The sequence below is a fragment of the Triturus cristatus genome, chromosome 3_1 (genome assembly GCF_964204655.1).
Source record: "Triturus cristatus chromosome 3_1, aTriCri1.1, whole genome shotgun sequence".
Lineage (NCBI taxonomy): Eukaryota > Metazoa > Chordata > Amphibia > Caudata > Salamandridae > Triturus > Triturus cristatus.
The window spans coordinates 521,417,815-521,443,479 of record NC_140583.1 but is presented as its reverse complement, the minus strand read 5'-3'; the positions used below and the strand labels follow the sequence as shown (position 1 = coordinate 521,443,479).

The window sequence follows — 25,665 nt, the reverse complement described above, 5'->3', positions numbered from 1 at the left end:
TGTATTTAAATTGTTTTATAGTGCCTCTCATACCAGTGAGGGACTTGGAGCACTTTACATCATGCACACATACAGAGACAATTAATCATACGTGTGTAAATCAATGTTTAGAAAATGTTTACAACACAAAAAGGGCTACAAGGTGTTAAGATTCACATGCCATCAATTCTGGTTGGCATTTTTTTAAGATCTGGAACACAACCCGAGGGTTCAAAATGTAACACAGTAGTTGGATTTTCTAATAAGAATGTATTTCTTCCCAAACAAACCAATTTTAGCAGTATTAGGATAATGAATGACTGGGGAAAAAACATAACTTCCAAACCCTCATCATGCAGTTTGCATGCAGCTCTCTGTGACAAAAGCAGTAACCCACTGAGCTTTGCCCATTAAATACAGTTCTGTGATTTGTATGGTACAGGTTCTTTGCAGCAGGCATTTTAACCCTCTGCGCTACAATGGATGGGTCAAAACTGGCAATAGACAATACTCCAATCTCTCTCCAACAGGAAGATCAACCACCAGAGATATAAATCTTGACTCTTTTATTGTTGCCTGAAATCTGCTGGGCTTACAAGGAATCCTGCAGTGATTTTTGCGTTTTGAGAGAGTGAGAAGTGAGTCATTGTGCTGGACAGCCCTGCGGGTTTTGTTACTGGGGGTCGATTTTGCAGCCTCCAGTAATAAAACTAGATGCCCAGTACACCAGCCCGGCCTTGGAGCCAGGGCTTATTTGTTTTCACAGTCAGACCCTTGATGGGGTCCACAAGGGGCTCTGGTGCTCGGGTGTCACAGAAATGGACACCTCCGGCTGCTTTTATGTTATATCATTAGAAAAGGGTAAACAGTATTTTCAAAAAGACCACATCCCTGAACATATATAGAGAAGCAGTACACATTTTATAAAATATAATACGGAAAACAGCAGATAAGACATTAAACATTTTCCACATTTATTTTAAAAAAGCGCCAAGGTTTGAGCAGTCTGCCACGAATTCCACATGAAGTCCTCTTCCTTTCCGTGTGGCATCGTCAGTCTGGGTGAGCTGGAAAATAAAGGGCAGATGAGGTCAAGGGTGGGGCCGCCAATGCTCCTAATGTGTCCATTGTATTGGTCACAGTGGGGGCAGGTGGGTGGCCTCCTCACTAAATGAGGTGTAAATCACTGCACAGCCATGCCCATCAGAGGTAGCCGGGTTTTTGTGCCGATTGATTGCTCCTCCAGTGCCCCACGGCTCCTACAGTGTTGCTGGGCAGGTCCCTGCCCACAGATACAGTGGGGAAGAGGGAGGGGGTCCTGGCAACTGCAGAGGCCTTCCTCGCTATGCAGCACACCGGCCTGGATGATCCTGTAGTTTTATTTTTTTTAACTCAGAGCATTCCTGTCGTTCTGGGACGCATTTTTTAAATGAAGAAGTAGGGGAACGGACTTTGTTAAATTAAATAAGTAGGGGCACGCCGTGCCCCTCCGTTCCCGCCCACTTCGACCACTGGGTTTACTGCGCTTTCATCTCTATTGAAGATTAAACACGCGCTGCATCAGGCATAGCAGCTCAGATCCATGCCCCGAGAAGTGAATGATTGTGCGCATGCGCGGCTGCGAGACAGGCGCTACCGCGTTATCGGCCGATGAACATCAGAGCCAGTAGCCCATGCCCCCCTCCCCTACAAGTGGGTACGCCTATGCCAGAGTCAGACAGGTGCTAGCAGCGCCAACGGCCCGTAATCATGCCGTACTATCCAGGCAAGCCACCACTGGGACAGCGGATACCCTTATAAGGGCCGCACCGATTCTCAACTAGCAACAGGCAGGTCAGGCAAAACTTTTCAAACACGGTTCCCGACACCGGAACCTCGTCATTCCGCCCCTAGTAGCGATCGAATACAGACGCATAAGGGTATACTTAGCGCCCAGTTTGATTCCCTCATTCACCAGCGAGGAAGCAAGGAGATCGGATGCAGGTGTAGAGGTGGGTGCTCTCCCCATTTACAGTAAGAGTATGTATGGGATGGATGAATGTGTTGGTTATCCTTGATAACATGCTTTAGACGTATGACTAGCTGTTGACATCAATTTGAATAACAGTACCCAGAACACTCCTGGGAAATGTTTTTTAAACTCCCCCTTGGGATTTCTCTTCTCTTTTGTTTCTCCTCCATGTTTAGCGCTTGACCAAAGGGGTCTCCCCTCCTCACTCTCCTATGTGGCTAGTAGGTCCCATTGGTTAGGGTAAGCATTGGGAACCATTTTCCCCGGTTTTTCTTAGTGCACAGATAATTGGCACTACTGGATGCACTTATAGCCACGCACGTATTACTGGCATGAGTATGTGGCATACCAGATGACCTTTGCCAGACTTGTCATTGTATCACTTGTGTCTGGACTTCACTTTTGTTTTCTTTTCCTACAGGCGTTAATTTTACTCGCATATACGGTGGCGAGTGAAATTTCTCACCCCACCAAGTGGAACCCTCACCAGCAAAGCACGGTAATGGCGGAGCCCGTTTACACAGTATAGATCCTGATGAATGCCATGGACCCCTTGGGGCCAGCAGGCAGAAACATGTTGACCACTTATAGCACGGTGGGGGGACAATAGAATCCCCATCCCACCGACCATTGATTTTAAACACCATACAGATGCCAGTTACATTAAAATAAGTATGACATCTGTAATGGCAATTTAACCTCACTTTTTTTGTAAGGGCCCCCGCTTTAGAAGTGCATCCCTGTCTTCAGGTGTATGCCCGCCCTCTATCAAACCAAGTTTTTAGAGGGCGAGGACTGGTCAATGATGAAGCATGACACCAGGTGATGTGTGAGACCAGTCTTTCACTTTTTGTGAGATGCTTGCACTCACAAATTAACACTGTTGCACTATAGCACTTAGGTCATCTTAACTTGTAACATGTGCACACGTCAAAGCTGAGCAAGGAAGGCTGTTGTCTGACTTAGCCAGTCATCGGCACATAGGAAGGCCTGTTCGCAAATTGAACCCAGCCTAAATTATGCATTGGCTGTAATAAATCAGCCCACTTGGGTTTATTTGGATTCCAAAGGAGTGCATCATTCCCTATGGGTAAAGTGTAAGGACTGCAGTGTTTACAGTGAACATTATATATCCACAATGTGTGTTAAACTTTAACTGTGGATTGACAAAAGGTACTGAGGCAGTTCTTTGTATATGTTTGTGTGGCACAAGAATCCAGATTTAAGGCCAGTTTCTCCTGGATTTTATCACATACTGTTGTGTGAATTGCAAATGTTTATAGATTACAGCTAGTCCACCACCACATCTGTTGTTTGGTGGGTTTCTGTAGAGTGTTCGGTATCCTTTCACAATAGTCTTATGTAGAATGGTTAGAGCATCATTTCCCACTCAAGGTTCTGTAATAAACCGCAGTGTTCAGCTTGGATTTGCGTATTGTGCCTTGTTTTGTTATGTCTATGTTAAGAGCTTACCACAGGCGGTGAACATTCAGAGTTGGTGCTCAGCGCATGGCCCAGGCTGCGTTTTTTTCCTGCTACTGCAGTCACCCAGAGGGGTACTCCACTACTTGAGAAGTACATTAGATGGGAAGGGTTGGAGGCAAGACTAGGGAGTTCTGCATGAGACAAAAGATGTCAAACCAGGGTTTCTTCCTCACGTGCCTAGTTGAAGCCAGGAGTTAGAACAGAGAGACACGGTGCTATTATTTTTGTCCCTGATTTGTGCTCGGGATTCCCTTTGTAGCTTTCATTGTATATCTTGGCTGTTATTTCTTCTCTAATGTTGGGGAGAGTTTAGTGCCTTATTTATCAACTACTGCATTTATTCATTACTTCAGCCAACTACAAGATTGCTGTGGAGGTTTTTTTCTCTTTGTGTTTTTATCTCCTAATTGGTATCCTCTTAAGGAGACACTTGGCAACTTTCACCTCTACTATGAAGTGTGAGTTAGCATAATGGCTACAGTAAGGAGTTGCTCTATCCACAGGCAAGCAAGAAAGAAACTTGACAGATATTCACAGTATTCAGTCCTTGACAGATTGTGATCCCAATTGATCCTTCTCAGGACCTAGCACAAGAAATGCAACAGCTATGTCTCGAGAATACAGCTTCAAGGCAGACATTAGTATTTAGGTCTACAGATATCCTGGCAATTCTTTCAAGTTCCCCCAAGTTTTTCCTGGGATAGAGTGAAGGTTTAGTTTCTCGCAAGGTGCATTTTACTTTTTACCCTACACAGTCCAATCGGGTCTGGTGGCTCAGTGGACTAATGCGTCTGCTGCAAGGGCCTGTGTTCGACCTCATGGTCACAGGTTCAAATCCCGGCGGGTCCACTCAGCCTTTCATCCATCTGAGGTCGATAAAATGAGTACCATTGAGTTGGGTAACAATAAACATCTGTTATTCAGCGTCAAGATACCCGTAGTGGTGAACGTGCGCTTTACAAATACATGTGTTATGTTATACTAGGTAAAGGTGAGTTGCTTGATTAGGTGTCTATTAGAACGCAGTAAGAGGCAGGGATGGCATATGCAGTAAACCAAGGATTCTTTATTGGGATTATAAAATCAAAAGTAAAATGTCAGGTAGGGCGTCAGGGCATTCCCTTCTTGCTTTCAGCGATAGGGTTCTCGTTGATATGGGGTCTCCACCTCCGGGATTTCGAGAACACACACAAAAAAAAGACAAGAAATCACGTTTTAAGAAGGGTTCTCCTTTTTCTATATACGTGTAAAGGGGAAGGAGTGAGGGAATAAACACCCGTCCGTCACCAAGTGAATGAGAGTGCGTAGCGGTTTGTCTGCTGCAATAGGGCAGTCCCGCTAGACCCCTCACTCAGTCCCACCCTTAGCCGACGGCTTAAGCGCCTCGGGATCCCCTCTAGAGAACCAGGCGTGTACGCGTGCACGTACCTCGGGGAGCCATACTCCTCCAGGAGCGTGGCTGGTTCGCTTGCGGTACCGAATAGGGTCTGGCTCCCGTTCCAGAGGTCTCCGACGGTCTCTCGAGGGTGGACCCGGTGTCTCGTCTTCTTCTGGCCATCTTGGGATAGCAGCGACATTGTCCTGAAGGTCCGCCAAGGCTAGATACACGGGCTGGTTCCTCGGTGTCTCTGTAGTTCCGCGTTCCTGACGACACACACCTCGCTTCCTGTGATGCTCCTTAAAAGACCCTCCTCCTTGCCGTTCTGGTGCCGTATTGGCTCACATGACGCGGTCACATGGGCCGGCTGAAATTCCTGGCACTGTAGAAAGTTAAAGGGGCCATGAGCGTCCTCCTCAGACTGTTCCCATGGAGACTGTAAGTAAAGGACAGGCGAGACATGAGGGGGAAAATAGTCAGCACAGTCCTCCCGGTCCCGGGCAGCAAATTCGTGACAGTGTCTTACTGAACTTGTTCTAGCTTCTGCAGATCCTCCAGTAACAACTTTGGATGTATGTTTGGAGAAACATGAGAACTCCCTACTTGTTTGTAAGAAGATGTTTACATGTCTCAATTTGGAGTATTCAAATGAAGAAGAAATTTGCGATATTCAGCAATGGGGAAAGGATATATTGATTTGTGTGACTCAGTTTAATCAATTCGATTTGATTCAAAAACGTTATTCGTAATATATAAACAGCAATAAAAGTGGATAAGAATTTTTTTTTAAATACAAGCAATTAAAGCCTGTAGACACTGTCCAAGGCAGTACTTAAAAAAAAAAAAATAACTTCATCCTTATACACAATATACAGTTAATAAACATCAAACCAAATGTATAATGCTACAGTCCGTAATTAAAAACATAATGCTTTATCGTGCATTAATTGCTTTTAAGATAAAAAGTGTAACATTAAAACTAACCCTACCATCATTCAGGTCAAGCAAAAATATCAGGGCGGCAATATGTGATCTGATGTTACATCCTACAAGAAGGGGTTTTAAATAATACCACCTAAAATTCGAATAAAAATCACAAAATAACATACTATTAATTGTACTTTGCTTGCTCAGCCCATCACAGGTACAGGGAATCATATCTGGAGGGCAGGATTTCATAGTAGGGAAGGACACCAAATGATGGGACAGTCCCAAATCTATACCTAGTTAATACAAAATGGTGCGATAAATCAGTAACCCTAGATAAATAGCTTTGACAAAGTGAGAGGGAAGACCAAAAAGACTCACAAAATAAAACTCAGGCGACCCATGATTAAAAACTTACTGATTCCTAAAATGACACCAAAACTGGAGCCCTCCATCCAGTACCTCGCCAAAGATCGCACAAAATGGATGCACATAATTGCCCCATAAAGGACAAGCACAGAAATTCCTGAAAACAGGTTTGGTGCACACTATTGTTAGAATAGTATTCCAAAGTTCGTCATTTTATACCCAGGCAGGCACATTTCTTATGATAGGTCACTCAGCTTCCTCTCTCGTATGCTCCTGGGTTTGTGTAATGGAGTCTTGGAGGTTTCATTTCACTGTTTTCCTTCACAAGGCATCACTCCCACCTTGGCTTGCAGGAGGAATTGAAAGAAGGGTCCTGTGGATGGATGCAGCCTGATGAGCAGCAGTGCAAAGTATCAGGTGTGGCGCTGCTGCTTCAGAGTCTGCCTTTGGGTGCTGGAATCCTGTTGGAATGGGAAAATGCTTTCACTCAAACCAACCTGCTTTTGAGATCATTTCAATCGATTTTGTATGTTACAAAAGTACTGCTTCTTATTGTTGGGGTCATCTCCGGTTGAAATATGGGCCAACCTCTTGGCACTTGGGCAGCTCAGCATGCAGCAACACGCAAAGTCAAAAGGGTGCTTTCCTCCACATAGACCTTTCTCTTCACTCCTTGGGTGGTGTATCTAGTGCAAGAACACAGGAGTGATTATTGTTAGATTGGAGGGTGTGGTTATTCTCAGGCTCATACTGGAAGCTGGTGACAACCCATCTACAGCTACTTCACTGTGCGTGGGCTGGCCCTGTAGTGTTGATGTATGTACTGTTTAGCTATTTATAGCTCTTTCTGGCAGGGCCTTATTCCACTTGTCTCTTCCAATTGCTTTCAGTCTTTTTATCTCTATTTTCTTGAGAATCTGTGAAAACAGTTTGATGGTGTGGAATAGGACTTAGGTAGTGGCTGTCTCTCTAATTGCCCAAAATGATGCTTCTCTCTTCCTCCTCAGTTTTTGATAAAGGTTAGCTGGGGCAATACCACTCCTCACTTGCGGGGAGGCAGACACAACTGGCAGCAATTCCAACTCCGAGGGAGCAATAAAAGCAGTGCTGCTGATGAAACTGTTGTGGTGCCTGCACTGGTAAGTTCTATGGTCAGGTGTGGGCTTTAAGTGCTGATTTCTCTCAAGAATGTGAACAAAGTGGTGCTGCTCTGGCTCATGAGTGTCGGTGTCAGCTTAAGGAATATGTGGCACTCTTGTACCGTGCCACCCTTTTCTCAGACTGAACATGCTTCTCACTTGGATGACAGAGTACGGAGGGGCTCACTTCTGGTGGAGGAGGATGCCGCTTGCTGCAGTCCTGTCACAGCAACATATTACCAAGAGGGGGACAGCAGGTTAGCAGGATCCACAGAGGGCACACCTTCTCAACCATGAGTATTCTGTCTCGCTGGGCCAAGAGGCAGTGAGTACCATCTGTGAGCATAATACTCATCCCCCTGCTGGAACTGGCACAGAGGGAGCAGTTGGCATGCCTCACTGGCAGTGAGCTTCTCACACAGGTGGGCTATGACTGTGCTTGTGTGATGTACCCATAGTGAACGCCCACAACCACTGGTGCTTCTTCACACCGTGAACCTTACTGTCCTTTCTGCTAGACTCCACACACAGCACCGGACCTTTTTCCTTGAGGAATGCAATGGGGTCTTGGTACAGCTACTTCCGGAATCTGAGCTCACGATGTGGCAGCACCCATAGTGCCAACATTTGACGGCCTCATCTTTCAGGGTATGTGCAGGTTGGATGAGCGATGTACTAGCTCCCTTTTTAAATTTAGCCTGCTACAGCGCATGCGATCTCGCTTGCAAGAGATGCTGTATACAACAAGGGGCTTGCAGCCCACCCATTGTTTACCATTCATTGGATCCATTGTAATTCTTTTTTGCAGCCTTCTAATTGGCAAGTGTGTGCTCGCTTCACTTCTTGTTCTTTATGCCGGAGCATGGACCAAGTACTGCATTATAATCCAGCGCTTTTGCGCTCCTTTTTTAAACTTAGAAATTCACAACAACAACAAAAAAGTTACAGGGACATTATAGGCTTGGATTTCACACGTACAGAACTCTAGAAATTCAAAAGTTATAGTTACCTGAGCTAACTAGAACTTACGCCTCCCCCAATGCACTGCTTATGATCACACATGTTACATCACTCATGACATGGTCAGTGATATCACTGATGACATCTCAAATTACATCACTCATGACTTCACTGATGACATCATCTAGTGTAAGTGTTTCGTAAACATTTCTTTTTTTTTTAACAATATTTTTATTGGCATTTTTGGTATATAGCTACACACAAAATAAAACATCCAAACAGACAGGTCAATATTGAGCACCATCCCCACCTCGCCCGCCCTCCACCCCCACCCCTCTCTCAGCACACCAGAAGTCTGTTTCGGGGCTATGCCGCGGCTGACATCAGCGTCTTCAATATATGCAATTGTCTGTGCCCTAGGGCTGTGGACGTCCTCCATGTACCATGCCGGCCCCCTCCAGTTCACCACCCCACTAAAGTCCCCCCTCCAGGCCGTGATATCTCCGCCATTTGGACCACACCCTGGTGAATTTCTTGGGGCAGCCTCTCGCCTTATACGTGACCCTTTCCGCCGCCATGTAGATGTCAAGACCCCTCCTCCACTCCTCCAGGCGGGGAGGCGAGGGCGCCCCCCAGTATTTTGCTACGTCTCTCTTTGCCACCACCAGAGCCAGCACAAGGAAAATCAGCAGCGGGCGGGGGAGGTCCACATCATGTGTCATACCCAGTAACACTAACTTGGGGTCCTCCTGTAGTGGCACCCCAAGCACCTTACTCAGCTCCCCTAGGATCCCCCGCCAGTACCCCTGAATCTGCGGGCAGAGCCAAAGTATATGAAAGAAAGTCCCTCCCTCCCGCCCGCATCTCAGACACGACGTGTCCCCCACTCGTCCCATTTTGAACAGTCGTCGTCTATCAAAGTACGTTCTATGTTTCGTAAACATTTCTGAGACTTACACATAGATACTAAGCTACTGAATCGGTTAAATAATTATTCTTTCTGTACTACTGAATGATACTATTTCTGACATATGTCAGCTGTGTGACTGTATCAGTGTGTGAGTGGGTGACTGAGTAGCTCTATGGGTCTGCCAGTGGGTGTGTGAGTGGCTGTATGGGTCTGTGAGTGGGATTGTGAGTGGTTTTCTGGGTGAGTGAGTTTTTATTGGTGTGTGAGTAGGCATTTGAGTAGCTGTGCGAGTGGTTGTATGGGTGGTTTGATGGGTGTTTTATTGGTTGTATGGGTCTGAGAGTGGGTGTTTGAGTGGTTTTCTGGGTGTGAGTGGTTAGGTGGGTGTGTGAGTAGTTGTATAGGTCTGTAAATGAGTGTGTGAGTGGTTGTATTGATCTGTGAGTGAGTCTATGTGTCAGTGGTTCTGTGGACGTCATTTGAGATGTTATCAGTGATGTCACTGGCCATGTCATAAGTGATATAATATGTGAGATCATACGTAAGCAGTGCATTGCAGGGGCATAAGTTATAGTTAGCTCAAGTAACTATAACTTCTGAATTCCTATAGTTTTGTGCATGTGAACTCTGAGCCTAACTATAACGTCCCTGTAACCTTTGGTTTTTGCAGTGAATTTTGAAGGCTTTTTAAATGTTATTTTCTAACTGTAGCCGTTGAGAGTGGGTGGGTGTGTGGCTGTATAGGTCGGTGAGTGTGTGTGAGTTGCTGTGTGGGTCTGTGTGTGTGTTTATGAGTGGCTGTATGGGTCGTGAGTTGCTGTATGGGTCAGTGACTGGGTGTGAGAGTGTATGGGTGTATGAGTGGGTGTGAGTGGATTTGTGAGTCGGGGAGTGGGTGTGTGACTGTAGGGCCTGAGTGGGTGTGTGAGTAGCTGTGTGGGTGTGAGTGATTTTGTGAGTAGCTTAGTAGGTATGTGAGGATGTGTGAGTGGCAGTATGGGTCTGTGAGTGGCTGTATGGGTCTCTAAGTATGTGCTTAAGTGGTTTTGTGGGTGTGTGAGTGGTGGTATGTCTATGAGTGGGTGTGTAAGTAGCTATATGGGTTTTGTAGGTGTATGAGACTGAATGTATGGGTGGGTGTGAGTGGCTGTGTGGGTCTGAATGGAGGTGAAAGTGGTAGGATGGGTGTGTGAATGGGTGTATGTGTGGGTGTGTCAGTAGATTTGTATCTGGGCCAGATTGCAACCTCACCTTCCCCTTTATCCAGGGGGAGTCCACAGTTTTGCACAAAAGATCTACCCAACTGGAGTACTTTCTACTAGTTAATTAGTAAGTGTTAACTGGTTGGGTAAATGTCTAGTGCACTCTGCTCTCACCAGAATACTCTTTGCAGAGTTGGGAGTTTTTACTGTGTTGTTGCTTATTTTTTGTTTAGAATTGCAATTAGGCTTTTATTCTGTGTTTAAATTGCCTTATAAACTTTGCATACATTTTACAAACATAATACTCTTCATCTTGGCCTCTGAATATCTGACATGTTTAATCGTGATATATAATCTAAATCTCTGAAGGAGACGGCATTGTTGAATGCAAAGTAAAAGTCTATTTTCACTGTTTGCAAATATTTGCTTTTGTAATAGATACATTATCCTTAAAATTAGTTACAAAGTCTCGAATCGAGAATGATAGCTGCTTAATTTTAAAATGTCTCCAAGATTTAAAGTGCAATATTCTGTTTTATTGGAGCCACATTAAGTTGTAGTTAGCCAACAGTTATTTCATGAGACCTCACAAACCAAGCAAATATTGTCAATCTCACTATATGTTAAGCTTTGTAAATTCGTTCAGGGGTTCTAAGACAGCATGTGGCCCTTTTCCAAAATTTTAAGAGATACTAATAGAATACTTTTGTCACTAATGCTTTTTTAGTTCGAGCCCACCAGATTCGGGAAGACATATTGTGGACTTACTAAGAACATAGGACTTGCAGCCAGCCCTTTGCTTACCATTGGTTGGCTTTAATGTCACTCACGCATCTGCTTCTTTTTCAATGGCTTGCCTTGTTCATCTTGTGTTTATCCCTCCCATGGTGCATAGCCTCTTTACCATCTCTTGACCTGGCTGGCTTCTTTCTGTGCTTTCTCTGCTCGCTTCTAGGGATCCAAGTTCCCCTTTGTCTAAAGCACTCCACCAGAGTGCATGTATTTGTTCAGCAGTCTCTTTTGTGTGTTTTTCTTCCCCCTCTATATGCCCGCTATGTCTTGCCCTATGATTCTCTTCCCCCTCCTTCCATGATTCGTTAGCCATTATGTGCTTCTCCGTCATTTTGCTTTTTTGCCGGTGTGCTTTTACCCCCTCCGATTTCTACATCACTTTCTCTCTCTCTGCTTTTCTTCCCCGCACCCTCTGTGTTGCTTCCCACCGATCTGTGTCCTCCATTTGGCTTCCACTCTCGTGTTGCTTCTGCACCCCCCCGCCCCATTGCTTCTGCCCCCTTAAAAAGTTACTATTCCCAAAAATTTTAAATACACCATTCCAACTATGATTGGAAGATAAAAAGAAAAATAAGGCACCCACGTAGTTTTGTAGGTGTGTGCATGCGTGGTGCACGCGCATACAAAATGATGTGGGCAGCTGCCTCATCTCTTGTCTTTTCTTAGTCATGGTGCCCAGCACTATACAGCATTGCTAAATACCATTGGTAAAGTCAACAGTTGCTTCATCACCCCTTGACACAAATGTCTTTTCCCGGGGATAGGCACTAAATGCTGCACATGAGGAAGTAGCCGTATGCCTAGGTCCCTCATGGCATCAATTTGCTCCGATTTCCCTCTTTTGCAAGGCGATGCTACCAACTACTAAGCATGATACTGACTAGTGCAACAGACTTTCTGAGTATGACAGACCTGGATTTGATCAGGGACTTGTCATCTCAATTTGTCTTTCGCAGGGACAGGTTCATTTTGTCACTGTCCTAAACCCACCTAAACACAAGGAAGAACGTCAGCTGTCCCAATATATTGAGAGCAGCACTGCAGAGAGTGCTGCACCTGAAATCAGGCCTTATTCTGTCTATGGCCCTGATAACAATGGGGGTCCATCCACCTAATTACAAATGTTGTGTTGAGGCCCACACCATAACGGAAAGACAACACTGATGCTAAGATTCTGGGTATAACAAGCATGATAGCCAGGCTAGTCTTTGGCTGTCAGATTTGATCTGACAGTGGTGTTTTTGGATAGAGGCTTGAGCCTCATTACTCCATTTTTGCTAAGAAATGTTTTAAGTCACAACTTTCTTTTCATGTTGAGCTGCAGGGCCAGACTGGCCAAGATGGCACCAGGTGCTTTGGTGGGCAGGCAAGGTGGGGGACTGATTTGTTGCTGGGAACTGCTTCCCATGTTCCCGATTGCTGCGCTTCTGAATAAATAATGCATAAACAAATGGTTTAAATGCATTGTGGAATGGAATGGAATGAAATTTATACAGCGCGATGGCTACCCGTAGGCATCCCAGCGCTGCAGACAAACAGGCAAGGAACAGGAGACAAGGAAGGAAGCTAAAACAGCCAGGTTTTTAGTAACTTGCGGAAGGATAGAAGGTTAGGTTCCTTCCGTAGTTGAAGCGGAAGAGCATTCCATCCAATGGCACCATTATATGAAAAGGATCGGCCACCACATCTGGCCCTTCTTATTCTGGGTTGAAGGGCAAAAAAAGATCCAGATGACCGAAGATCTTTCTTCGGATGATAAGGGGTAATCAATGACTGAAGAATGGGAGAGCCATTCTTCCAGAAGGCTTTGTGGACCAGACACATAGCTTTAAACTGGATCCTTTGTCTGTTAGGCAGCCAGTGAAAGCTCTTTAATGCCTGTTTGGTAGATTGCCAATGGGGAATCTGAGGAAGTCTACGGGCAGCACAATTCTGTATAACTTGGAGCTTATTGACGGTATACTGCGGTGCTCCCAGGTATAAAGCATTACCATAATCCAGGAGAGAAAGGATCAGTGATTGGACCAAAATCTTTCTAGCGTGGAAAGGGAGAAGGGGAAGAACCTTATGCAGCATCCTCAATAGCCCAAAGCAGGTTGCAGAGAGTTTTGCTGCCTGGTGACTGAACTAGAGAGAATGATCAATCCAGATGCCAAGGCTCATTGTGTATTTAGAAGTGCTGCAAGTAAAAACCTGGCTGGAAGGTCCTCAGCAATAAAACCTGCACCCACCCTGCCAACCCACCTAATGCCCGGTTTCCAGTCAGGCCCTGTTTGCGATACATGGTTACAGGTGAACTAATTTAGAGGGTCAGCGCTGTGATGGACTGCGTGTAGCGGTCTATGAGCAGTATTCCTAGATTTTTTGCCCTGAGCTGTGCCCCCAGAGCAGCATTTTCTGCCAAACTTAGAACTTTTCAACCATTCATAAAAATACTTGGGTGATTGTATAACCTAACCCAACATTTCTAGGACTGGAGTTGGAATACTAAATAAGACTTCTGGAATATTTGGAGGAAGGTTGCTCTTTCCTCAGATATTCTAGGACTGGAGTTTGAATAGTAATTTTGATTTTAAAGTGTGTCCACCGCGCCCACTGCTGCCCTGAGTGCGCAGTTCAGGACAAGAAACACAAACGTGTTGGATGGATGTGGGTGGTGTAGCGGTCTAGTTGTTATCGCGTCACACTGACGTGACGCCTGCAGGCACGTAGGCGCGAGGATGCGCGCGCAGGCGGAGCGCGGAGGGAGAGTGAGTTAGCGCGCTGCAGCGAGTGCAGCGAGTGTTGGCCGGCGCTCCTCGGAGTAACTGCTCTTGTGATGTAAATAAAGATAGCAAGGAGATCACACGTGTCTCGAGTGTTCATTAGACTACTTTACAGTGGCGACGAGGTCGGGACAGGAACCAGACCTACGGGAAGCACAGTAGAGAAAAAAAAAAAAGACTCTCCACGTGGCCCCACGAGTCAGAGGAAGACAAGCCACCAGGCCACCAGGCCCCAAGCAGAACACCGCACAGGCCGCCTGGAGTGGGGGAGTCACGGGATACGCCCCAGCCGACCGAGTTGGTCGATCCAAGGCACAGAGCAACCGAGGAGCGTGGCAGGGCCACGGTACAGTACCCGAACCACATACAGGCCACAGGGACGACGCCGCCCACAACCGCCAAAAGCACACGAGCCGCCTTCGCACGTAAGCAAGCCCAGAGAGCGCTGCACTGGCTACCAAAGAGGAGGAAGAGGGGTCCAGTGATAAGAGCCCCCAGAGGATCAAGCACACAAGAAACAACGACAACACCCCAGGCAGTCCCCCGAGCAAGGCCACCGACGGAACAAGCACCAAGGAAGTAAAGATGAGTACCCCGGCAGGGTATGCGATTGCACCGGTGCAATTCCTAACGAAACCCGGTGAACCAATGATGAAATGGGAGGACTGGAAGGAATATATAGACAATTTCATTGGGGTCTTGGAGGACGAGAACGAAGAAAAATTCACTCCTCAGAGGAAAAAACGCATCCTGTTACTAAATCTAGGGCCTGAAGGACTGAGAATATACAAGAGTTTAGTACCCACGAAGAGAGAAGACACGGACGATGATGTGTATGCGCACGCGGTGGAGGACCTAGATGAGCGATACCGCCCCACCGTCTGTGTCTCGGTAGACAGATACAATTTCCAGCAAAGGAAACAAAAGGTGGGGGAATCCATCGAAGAGTATGTAGCAGCACTGAGGAAGCTAGCAGCCCCGTGCAGGTACGCACTGTGGGAAGACGAATTTATAAAAGACCAGGTGATCATGCACACCACCAGTGCAAACGTGCAAGACAAGCTGTGGGCGAGCGGGGACACCACACTCAAAGAAGTAATGGTCATAGTGAAGAGGGCAGAACTCTCAAAGAGGTGCGCCGATGCTACCAGGAAAGAGACGGTCAACCCAACCATGGTGAACAGAGTACAGGAGGTAGATCACCGCAGGGACCAGAAAACTAAGCCACCCCTAGCCAAAGGGACCAGCAGATGGCAAGGGAAACAAGCGGACAGCGAGAATAAGAAAACGTGCTACAGGTGTGGAAGTTGGTCCCACGAAGCCCATGACAGACGTTGCCCGGCCTTCAGAGCCAAATGCATGCACTGCGGTATCATGGGTCACTACGAGAAGGTGTGTCGGAAGAAACAGCATAAAGGAGTGGTGAAATACATGGACCAAAGCACAGAAGACCAGGAAGAGGCCACGGAGGAAGAGGTGGTCACTGTTTTGTGTATATACGACCAGGTACTGAGTGTGGATGCCAAGAGATCAACCAAACCGGTCCTAGAGATGTCCATGGGCGGCATAACCATTTCAGTCGTGGCAGACACCGGATCCCCATTTACCATCATACAGAGAGCAGTGTGGGTAGAACAGTTCCAAACCAGGTTGGGCCCGGGGCTGGAGAAACTAGACATACGACCGGTAACATATAATGGTGATCGCATTCCCATGCTAGGCTTCCGACGTCTACTGTTCGAGTTCAGAGGCCGATCAGCGTGGTGCAAACTGTATGTGGCCGAGAAAGGACCCTCCGTCCTGGGATGGTTGGACCAGGGCGACCTGGGCATAAAGCTTGACCCAGGGGGGAAGGAACAGATCCTGCTCACAGACCAGGAGGAATGGCCGGACATGGATAGATGGAAGAAGAACTACCCTAAGGTGTTTGGGGGCACAGTAGGAAAAATGGAGAAATTTCAGCACAAAATAGTACTAAAGGAAGGAGCCACTCCAGTAGCACATAAAGTGAGGAGTGTGCCCATTGCAGTAAGGGAAGCGGTCCAGACAGAACTCCAAGAGCTGGAGAAGAAGGGCATCATAGAACCCATAACCTGCGCCGAATGGCTGGCGCCCTTGGTGGTCGTGATGAAACCCAACGGGAAGGTCAGGCTCTGTGTGGACTTGAGAGAACTCAATAAGAACATAGTGGTGGAGAAATTTCCCCTTCCCAAGATAGAGGAGATGCTGGCGAGAACCAGAGGAGTCCAGTGGTACTCCACCATCGACCTCACATCGGCTTACCACCAGGTAGCCCTACACCCGGACAGCAAAAGTCTCACGTCGTTCATTACCCCGTTTGGGTGCTATAGATTTTGTCGCATGCCGTTCGGGCTAGCCTCGGCGGCGGCCGTCTTCCAGAAGATGATGCACCAACTGTTCAGAGACTGCAAGGACGTACAGTACTTCCAGGACGATATACTAGTGATGGGCAGAGACAGGAGAGACCATGACCGGACACTAGAAAAGGTATTACGGACACTGGAAGCCAAAGGCCTCACGGCGGAATGGTCGAAATGCCGGTTGGGACTGCAGTCGGTGACCTATTTAGGCCACGAAATAGGGCGACAGGGGATCACACCCAAGATGGAGAATGTGAAAGCCATCGTTGAAGCACCGCCCCCCAAGAACAAAGAGGAGGTCAGATCATTCCTGGGGATGGCGGAGTACTACAGCAAGTTCGTGGTACAATTCGCAGCCAAGACCTACAACTTGAGGAGGCTGACCAGAGAAAGCACGATGTTTCAATGGACACCGGAAGCCCAAGCAGAATTTGAAGTCATCAAAAAGGGGATCCTAGAAGCAATACCACTCAAGGGGTACGACCCACAAGGCACCACCATACTCATCACGGACGCCAGCGACAAGGGGTTAGGCGCTGTACTCATGCAAGACCGAGGACGTGGGGACATGGAGACAATAAGCTTCGCCTCCAGAGCACTGACGGAGACAGAAGGCAAGTACAGCGTCATTGAGAAGGAGATGTTGGCAGTAGTGTGGGCCATGACGAGGTTCCGGCAGTTCCTATGGGGTACCCGATTCCTGCTCAAAACGGACCACAAGCCGTTAGTGAAGGTTTTAACATCGTGCGGACACGCCAGTGCCACACCCAGGATATCGAAGATGTCCCTAAAATTGTTGGAATTCAGATATGACGTGGAGTACATCCCTGGGAACAAGAACCGAGTGGCGGACTACCTGAGTCGTGCGGCGGCCATGGAGCCGGGAGAAGAGGACCCAGCGGACAGAGGAGAGATGGTGGCTCTCATTGAGGACCAAGAGAAGATCATCGGCCTACAAGAGTGGACTGAAGCGTATGAAGAAGACGCTAACCTGATGGAAGCAAAAGTGCACATCACCCAAGGATGGCCGGATAAGAAAAAGGTGAAACCCAGCCTCAAACCGTTGTATGAAGTGAGAGAAGAACTGACAGTGGGAGACGAGGGCATATTCATCTACCGGGGAGACAGAGTAATCCCCCCCATGAACCTCATCAACAAATTGCTGGACTTATTACATGAAGGCCACCTTGGCATCGGGAAACTCAAAGCCAGAGCGAAACAGAACTACTGGTGGCCAGGCATGGACATGAGAGCAGAGAGACACGTCAGGGAGTGTCCCCAATGCCAAGGGGCCGACAAAACGCTGAGGCCATTACGCCCGGCACTGGGAAAGTTCGACACTCCCTTAAACCCATGGGAAGAGTTGTCGATAGACATTTTAGGGCCGGTGCTGGATGACCAGAGCGTACAGAAATATGTGTGTGTCCTCATTGACCGTTATTCCAAATGGCCAGAGATAAAAGTGAGCGAATCCATGGACACGGAGAACATCCTGGAGTTCCTATCGGAGACATTCACCCGAGAGGGAATTCCCAAGTCCATCTTAAGTGACAATGGGCCCCAGTTCACATCAGAAAAATGGAAACAGTTCATGGGGAGAAATGGCATCTCGGTAAAGCACACGGCCATATACCATCCGGCAGGCAACGGCCTTGTGGAACGATTTAACAGGGTGGTGATGGGGGCCATACAAGCGGCCATCAACTGTAACAAAGACTGGAAGAAAGCGGTGGAGAATATGGTGTGGGCCTACAGAATAACGCCCACAAGTACGGGGTACAGCCCGTTTCAGATATTGAGAGGACGCGAGCCCTTCACGCACGACAACAGAATCTGGAAGGAGAAGGTAGTGACCAGTGAATGGTCTCCGGCGGTAGTAAGAGCAAATCTGGAGAGGGCACAAGCCATCTACACCAACAACTACAATAAGAGGAGGAGTGTGAAGGACACTCGGTTAGTGAGAGGAGAATGGGTGAGAGTAAAGTTGGCCACCCTACAAAGGAAAGGAGACAGCAAGTACAGCAAGGAAGTGTATGACAGAGCGGCCCTGCTCAGCGATGGGAACGTGTGGTCGCAGGACCGCATGGCCCGGTGCAACAAGATATTGAGCTGGGAACAGTGGGAACCGGAAGGTGAAGGAATGGGAGACGTGGATGAAGGGAACAAGGTGAGCGGAAGTGAAGAAAGGGAAGAAGCAAATGTAGGAGAGGAGCAAGTAGGAGAGCAAGGGGGTGAGACCCCGGTGGCAGAGAAGGACAGGCCGAGAAGTAATGTGAACAGCGGAGGAGCGATGACTGAAGGAACAGAACGTGAGGAAACACAGAGCCAAGTGGCTCGAGGGTACAGTGGTAAGGTGACCAGGAGCGGAAGGCAAGTCGTAAGGCCTTCCAGGTTCCAAGACTTTGAACTGGACGGCGAACTGTAAGTGACTGATCTTTGGGTTGGTAAAAGGGGGAGATATGTAGCGGTCTAGTTGTTATCGCGTCACACTGACGTGACGCCTGCAGGCACGTAGGCGCGAGGATGCGCGCGCAGGCGGAGCGCGGAGGGAGAGTGAGTTAGCGCGCTGCAGCGAGTGCAGCGAGTGTTGGCCGGCGCTCCTCGGAGTAACTGCTCTTGTGATGTAAATAAAGATAGCAAGGAGATCACACGTGTCTCGAGTGTTCATTAGACTACTTTACAGGTGGGTGTCGGTATCTCCCTTGGAGGAAAAGGGGGCGGGCTAAACAATGGTGTGTCCTCGTGAGTGACACTAATCGACCGCATCAACTACTCCGTCACCACCCAGTTGGCCGTGTCCAAGCGAACACACTACCGCCACTGCCGCTACTGCACTCGCCCTACTCCCATAAACCCTTTCATTGAGAATCGTGAGAAGTAGCATCCGAGCCAAAATCAACTCTCACGCCCGACTCTAGATTTACTATCCGGTTCGTGAATTACTTCAGGGGAGTCTTCCGCCTACAAAGTCGAACCTCTCAAAAATTGCCTAGAAATCGCCAAATACCAGAGGTCGGCTTGGTCAGTGTTTAGACGCTACAGCGACATGGAACTCCACAGCCAATGAGCATGCCGCAATACTTTGTGCATTAGGATTAGCTGAGGTGTGTCCAATCCTAGCTGATTTTACAAATCACTAGTATCCTCCTTCCTCTCGTTCGAGTACTAAAATATGTTCAGCGTTGGTATTGGCTTTCATCTGACCCGGAAGTTCTGATGTTGCGGTCAAAAATCCTGACTTGAAACATCAATAAGGGACAACGCACATTAAGATGTATTCACAGGCGGTCCGTGTAAGTAGCGGACAGGTGATCACGTAAAATGCGATTGTGTGCGTTTTTTTTAATGATTTTATTATTCTGCTATATGCGCATAATCTGAAGGATTAGCACTGCCATTTCAGTACTGTTAAATTCGGTTCTCTGTGCACGCAGGGTTGCCAAGTGGCTGCTATTTTACTGACATGGCCCGTATTCACATGTCAAGGACAAGAAACAAAAATCGAAAATTCAGCAGAACTCAGTATTTCTCACACCTCTGCAGTAGAAACCTAGAGCAACAGATAAATTAAGAAATTTCAAAAGTGTTTTGATTCGTCGAAGCTATCCTAAGTATTAAAGTAGAGACCAAATACAGTTTCTTACTCTGTTCTTTCGTTGCCTGCCAGAATCTCAAAATATTATATTTATTCTCCCAATGTCGTATTCAGGAAGATTATTCCACTTGTTCAGCCCCTGTAGAAAACGGAAAAACCTTTCTGTTGTTACTCCTAAGCATACTCATGTAACCCTCATGAGGTTTATAGTTCACACGTTTGCATAGGATAGCTATTTTGTAGGGATAAAGTCAATGCAGTACATTCGTTGTGCCCCCACCCCCTTTTAAAATCTGTCTGTTGAGAGCTGGGTCCCGTGGTAAACGGTGCTCTGTAGAATCATTTGAATTCCACATTTATTTGCAGTAAGGCGTTGAGGTCTTTTCCCTTGCCTTGCACAGAAGACATGCAGGTAGGACTAAAAAAGAGTGAACGGTGGCTGGAATTCATATGATGGAGGGTAGTATCAAAAAGATACTTATTACTAATCATAAAATAATGCAGGGAGACATGCTGATTCCTCAGAATAATGACTGAAGCCCCTGAGTGTATTTTCTTTGAGTCACAGATGTCCTAAGATCAGGGCTACTGGTTTTATGGCATTTATTCTTTTGACCATTATTCCGTATTTATCCACAATTATTTTTGGTTGCAAGAAAAAAAGACGCTGCAGCTAGTATTCTTCCATATTTATTTAAAATGACATGCACGCTTGCACTCGGTTGTTTTTGCAAATGAAGCCTATGCTAAGCGCACTTTAAATATTGGGAGCTAATGTCTTCCCTGTTCTCTAAGAAAAGATGCGCGAATTAGTGGTATTGATTAGGTCTCGTTTGCGCAGATGTCTGGCAAAAAGTTAAAGTATCACTCCCTCTTTTACTCACATTTTATCAGTGAGTGGTCGTGGCAGCAGCTCCAGTTCATCCAGTGGCGTAACGAAAGTTTAAGGGGCCCCCCTGCAATGTACACAGAGGGGCCCCCACTCCGCATTTTATCCGGAGGCCTCAGACCATAGTTCTGTTCTGAGGGCCCCCCCCTGGAGCTGGGGGCCCTGTGTTACACCCCTGAGTTCATCTCTACACTGCGGGTTAGTTCCCTGACACACGCCGGTAGTATCCTTCACTGCGTGACTGGAATATGCATTAAGCAACACTGCGACCTTCAAAGAATACGCCACTAGAGTGACAATGGAGCACAACGATCCTGTGGGCTTAGTTGTGCCTAATTAATGGGCCTGAAGTGGCCAAGAATTATGACCCTCTTACTCACTATCAGTCGGTTCATCATCATACCTTGAACACTACTGGAGCCTGGCCGTGGCTTCATTTCAAAGGGTAATTCTTCTCCTGACTGTAAGAAGACTCTGAGCTAATAGAAGTAACTCCACACCTTGGGCAGCCGTTGTGGTGCTCGTCCCCAGAAATGTTGTCCTGAAGAGACCCCGTAACACGAGATAGTCAAAACGTCATCAACTTTATTAAAAAGAGAGAGCCCTCAACTAAACATAGTTGTCCTTGAAAAATGTATTGTATTTCATCTTCGATAATTGCTCCTCTTTAACTTACCAATAACCGCCACCACAATTCCGTTGTACCACTATTTATAGTTCGCTGACTTGGTTATGGTCACTACACTGGGGCTCACAATTCACTTTCATATATGGTACATGTATAAAGTGTATATACACAGACAATAGGTCTTTTATGCCTTTCTGTATGTTTAAATTTGTTTGGCAAAATAAACAACACTCAGCTGAGGTGAGGTTTTCAAAAAAATCTCTATTGAATGGGCCTTTTGACAAAAATCACTGTGATAATATTTGTTTGCCTTATTGAATGATGGCTCTACTGTAGATTGGTTGTTCTAATTGATTTAATTAGGATAGATAAATAGCTGCTAATTTTTATTTTTTAAATGAGTTCCTTGTGAACACTGCCTCTGCTGATACTTGAATATCAGGCCATTCTTAGTGTGCGCTAGACGATGACCTCCCCCACAAGGCATTGTAAATCACCAAAGTATCTTGCATATTTATCTGTACAGAATAGTGTTCTGATATTGATACTAGGGAGAATTACTCAAATAAATATCAAGCAAATTTCATGTATAACACTATATCACTATTTAAAATATCTTGTTTTATACGATATTGAGAATAGCAGTTTTTTCTGTTAGAGCTTTCTGTAACGGATGTTAGTCTATAAATGAATGGCGCCAGCTTGTCTAGCCTCGGTATGTTGTTATACTTGTGTACATAGTTCTAGATATAGAGATCTATATGCATAGTTGTTTGCCAGCATACCATTATCTACAATAGCATAACATGCCACAAGACAGAAAGGGTGCGTAGGGTAAAATGTAAAGCACGAGCTGCAACAGTCATTTCTGTTATTATTATTTTATTTAAGTGCTACTAATTTTCCAGACCCTGGCTGCGATTGCTCGCTGGGTAAAATTAATTCTAACTGACCCGCACACCTCTCATTCAGCGTCACTGCCCCACAGCAGTGCATACTCACTGAGACATGCTCCCAGGCTGGCTTTATGCTGATAATTCTTGGGGGCATGTCTGCCCCTCGTGCCCTGTCTGCCCCCGTGCCCTGTCCCATCGACCTCCTTCCCCCTCCCGTACAACAAAAAAACAAAAGGTTGCTGGGGCTGCACCTGATGTCCTGGGGTGTTTTCACACCTCTTAATGGACATTGGCTGTATGCTCTGCTCTAGCAATTTACCTTGCGTGACCACTGCGGCGAAGGGTGCTGGAGGGTCTCTGCAGACACAGCGCTCCCTGCTGCACTTGTTCGCCCCTTCCAGAGCAGCAGTTTCAGATTTCTTCCCACAGCCCCTGTGCGCCTCTGACACGGATTTTATAGAGGAGCACAGAGGTGACAGGAGCATTTGTTTTGTTAGTATTTTCCCGTTTCTATATATAAATACAGACAAAAAAACAAAAGGTTTTCCAGCTGTATTTATATGTAAAAATCAATTTAAACAGACAACCGGGAGTCTTACCTAAGATTAAGTAAGAAATTATTATTAAAAGAGAGTTTAAATTTAAAAAGAGCAATGTTTTGATGTTGAAAAGACTCTAGTACATCAAATAGGCATTACAATTTAAATAGATTTCACATAAGCATCTGATCTGAGGAATGCATATACAGTACTTTTTATGTTAGAAATAGAGATGCCAAAATAACCTTGTGGTTAGATCAATTGTGTAAATTAAAATGCACTCTAGTTGATGTTTGCTTCTTGGACAAGCAATCAGCTGAGGCTAATGACCTTCTGTTAAATCATCAGCTTGATATACTTTTTATTACAGTCGTGGACGACTAAAGCCTCTGCCCCTGACCTTTCATGTGCCTGCACTGTACATTTTAAGAAATTTTCATGTACATAAACTTGATTGGAAAGGTGGTGGCTAGATATTCCTGGTAGAATCCCTTTGAAACTCTCACCACTTTCACTCAGTTCATTAAGTGCAGAGATCCTAGAGCTGTCTGTCACTCTTCTTGATATATTTCTGGCGTTATTTGTTATAGGCCACTCTGATAGTCAGAATTTCTGCAGTTCATATGAAGACTTTTTGTTTCTCTTTATATTGAGTAATTCTTATTTCTTAGTACTTGATGACTTCAATATTTGGGCAAATGTGCCTACTCATTTTAACACTGCTCTTCATACTAGCTCACTCTCGGACCTCAATCTTTAGTTTAGTAGTTACCAGCCCCAGTTATGATCTCATAATCTCCTTAGCTGAAGGAGTTTTTAGTGACTCACCTCAGGTTTTTAATTCTAGTTTTAAGGATGTGAGGAACAAGATGATGTGGTGCTGCCCTGTCTTTTTTGCAACTGTTAAATTCCACTTCACTATGGGCTAATATCTGTTTCTTTTTAAAATGTGCTATTGCTAAAAGAAAATCTACGTTATTTTGGCACCTTATGCTGCTGGACTTGTGAGGTTGCTCATAATTTACTTTTTTAAAGTGCCTGTGCCGTACTGTGATCTTGCTGTTTTAAATATGTTTGCTTTTATGAAGTATTTGTATAATTGAATAGTTTTAAAATGTGCTATTGTTCAAAGAAAATTCATGTAATACTGCACTTCATGACATATGAGGTCTCTGATTAACTATTTTCTTAAAAGTGCATATGCTTCGCTGTGTTTTAGCTGTTTTTAAATACTTTTATTGTTAAGATATATTTTGTACAATGGGATGATTTGAGATTTTTTTTTAACTAATTGTGATGCGCTCTTATGGTGGCTTTCGTAACTGAAATAAACTTTTTGGATTGATCAATTGACTCATCTCATTTTTTGGCTTGGACCTACAATTGTTTTTTACTTTTTGCTGTAAATTCTCTGATATGGAAAGGCATTCAATAAATGTGCCTTGGCTAGATTATCTCCTGAAAGCTTTTGTAATACCCGGACTGATGTTTGTTTCCCCTCATCTTTTTCTTCTTCTATATCAGACGACCTCAAGGCCATCAATAATAAAATCACATTTGCCTTGGATGAAGCGATTCTAGTTTCCACCTCCAGTTCTTATTTCCCTGGTTCCTTGTCTTCCTGATATATAATCTTACCCTTAAGGAAGCCAAACTTTATTGTACAAAACAGAAGAGATTATGGCCCAAGGATAATGCTCCCTGTAAAAAAAGCTCTTTCCACGTTGTTCTTTGTTCCTATAAACAGCCTGTACAAACTGTGCAGGCCAAGTATTTTGAAGATAAAGTGGATCATTCAAGTAGCACCGCAAATGAGATTTTTAGTTTTGCTCATTCATTGTCTTCACATAATTAGATAGTCTCAACACCTGTCTCATCACAAGAGCTTTACAATAAACTTCCTGATTTTTTTTTTCTGCCTACAAAATCACAACTTTTTGTAATTCTCAATTTAAGTTTATAGACAAGTCTTCGAAAGAGCCATTAATAAGAATATTCTGTTCTAGAATTTAATTATATTCTGGAAGCTGCCCAATCTGGTTTTAAGGTTTCCTACAGCACTCGGACTGCTTTAGCCTCCGTGCTTGATGACCTACGAATGGTGGCTGATCATGGCAGTTCCTTTGCTCTGGTTTTCTTGATCTGCCTACCGTATTTGATAAGGTTTTACAAGCCACGCCGATCAAGCGTCTACAGGAGGCTAGCATCAAAGGTGCTGCCCTCGGATGTATTAAGTCTTACTTGCCCAATTGTGCCCAAGTGGTCTGCCATGCTCCTTACCAGTCTGATTTTAAAGCTGTCTTGCATGAAGTTTCTTAAGGTTCCTTCCTTAGTCTGTTTATTTTTAACCAAATGTCTGTCCTTTTGCTGAATTGAGTCATTTGGCAAATCTCATTCTGATGAGTTATGCCGACAATATTTGGGTTCGTGTTGCGTTTGACTATTATGTCCAGAATGGAGACACCACTTTTCCTGACTGTATGTTGGTGGTTGATTGGATGATAAAAAATTCCCTGACACTAATTGCATATAAAACTGAGATTCTTCTCAGGTAACAATTGACTTGAAAATCTTCAAGCTGGCCTGTCCATCTTGGTCTTCAACCAGCAACCGTTTTGATGGTATGCAACCTGGGTGCTTGTTTTGCAGATGAACATTATCTGGCATCACGGGCAGGAAAACTTTCTTCCTCCTGCTTTTTCTCATTGGAAATTCTGCTTACGGTTCCTTTTTATCTGCCCAGTTAGTCCCGTTGTTTAGTGATTTAGTACCATCATCTTACTACAATTGGATTATTCAAACTTTTTCCTTTTGGGCTCT

At 45.6% G+C, this 25,665-nt stretch overlaps 1 protein-coding gene across 4 annotated transcripts in view; it reads left to right on the top strand.

Moving 5' to 3' along the window:
• Nucleotides 1–19,509: 19,509 nt before the first annotated feature.
• POLG (DNA polymerase gamma, catalytic subunit) overlaps nucleotides 19,510–25,665 on the top strand; it is an 862,381-nt gene continuing 856,225 nt past the window's right edge. The window contains exon 1 of one of the 4 annotated variants that reach the window (XM_085644442.1): nucleotides 19,510–19,591. The gene's annotated coding sequence lies outside the window, so the exon portion shown is untranslated. Of the gene's footprint in view, nucleotides 19,630–25,665 lie in introns of all 4 variants that reach the window. The other 3 variants (XM_085644444.1, XM_085644443.1, XM_085644441.1) reach the window with 3 other exon arrangements.